The sequence below is a fragment of the Egretta garzetta genome, unplaced genomic scaffold, assembly GCF_000687185.1.
Source record: "Egretta garzetta isolate BGI_Z169 unplaced genomic scaffold, ASM68718v1 scaffold66, whole genome shotgun sequence".
In the NCBI taxonomy this organism is placed as follows: domain Eukaryota; kingdom Metazoa; phylum Chordata; class Aves; order Pelecaniformes; family Ardeidae; genus Egretta; species Egretta garzetta.
In genome coordinates this window covers 49,948-51,097 of record NW_009259856.1, presented here as the reverse complement: position 1 = coordinate 51,097, position 1,150 = coordinate 49,948, and the positions used below count along the sequence as shown (strand labels likewise).

The following is a 1,150-nucleotide window of genomic DNA, read 5'->3' as shown; positions in this document are numbered from 1 at the left end:
GGTGGGCCAGCGCCTCCCCACCGTGCGCTGGCTGGGAGCCGGCGGTGCCGCCCCACCGGGCTACGGGCAGGCTGCAGGGTGAGCGGGGACCAGAGCCGCACGGTGCCGGAGCAAAACCGACTGGCGAATTCCGCGCTGTGCTCCAGGGCAGGCCGTGTCCCAGGCTAGATCTCGCTCTGACCCCGCTTACGTTAACTGCGTCTGGCAGCGCAGGAGATTTCACTGCCCCCAAAATAGAGATGTCTTCTCAGCTCCCAAGTTCAGTCCAAGAAAAATACTCTATCCCGTGTCTTGAGAGTTTTCTGCTTTTAATTATCATAGAAAATGCTGCTTGTTTTGAAACTAATAGCATTCTTTGCAGGCTAGAATGCAGGTTATTTTTATTAGTTTATTATGCAAGCAGTATCCTTGTTTATAGAAAAGCTGCGTATTTAAAAATGTATTCTTTTAAATACTGTGTTTACTACACTTCAAAAGCAAGCGTGGAGCACCACGGTGTTCGCCTGCCAGGCCGAGAGGTAAGAGAACTGTCCTCGCCCCCCGCAGTGACCCAGGACCCCGGCAGCTCCCCTGCTGCCTGTCCCAGCCCCATCGCTGGGTCTGCAGGCGCGGAGGCTGCTGCAGCCTCGGAAAATGAAACAGCAGGCAGATGGGGTCCCCGGCCCCCCGGCCCCTCAGCGCCCGGCTGCCAGGAGGGTTTGCTGGCTCTAGGCTGGACCTCCCCTCGGCATTTTGGGCCCTGGCCCCCCCGTGCCAAGGTCTGCCTCTATGCAAAGGTACAAACCAAGCCCTCGCTGGGAATTGCACTTTATAGCATTGGCCATGGCATCGAGTTTTCTTGTTCTCGCAGGGCTCAGTAGTCCCAGTTTTAATATAAAATAATTTTTGTATAATTTAATTTAGAACAGTTTTAATGTAAAACAGTGCTAAAACTAGCTTACATAAATGAGGGCAAACCCATGTGGCTGCTCTTGTGCTGATTCAGCCTGGTTGCCCGGCATGACTCCTGGGCCAGGACCGGCCAAGGACTGTCTGGGCTAGAGGGATAATTAAAACCTGTGCTCCCCGTGCACCTCGGGTCCCACCATGGCCTGGCTGCCCCACGGCCTGACACGCTCGTGTGCGGCTGCTGCCCGGGGCAGAGCCTGCC

At 55.5% G+C, this 1,150-nt stretch overlaps 1 protein-coding gene across 1 annotated transcript in view; it reads right to left on the bottom strand.

Annotated features, from left to right (window-relative positions):
- The window catches only part of RSPO1 (R-spondin 1), a 5,197-nt gene that overhangs the window by 3,412 nt on the left and 635 nt on the right, over positions 1-1,150 (bottom strand). The gene's annotated exons all lie outside the window — the stretch shown is intronic.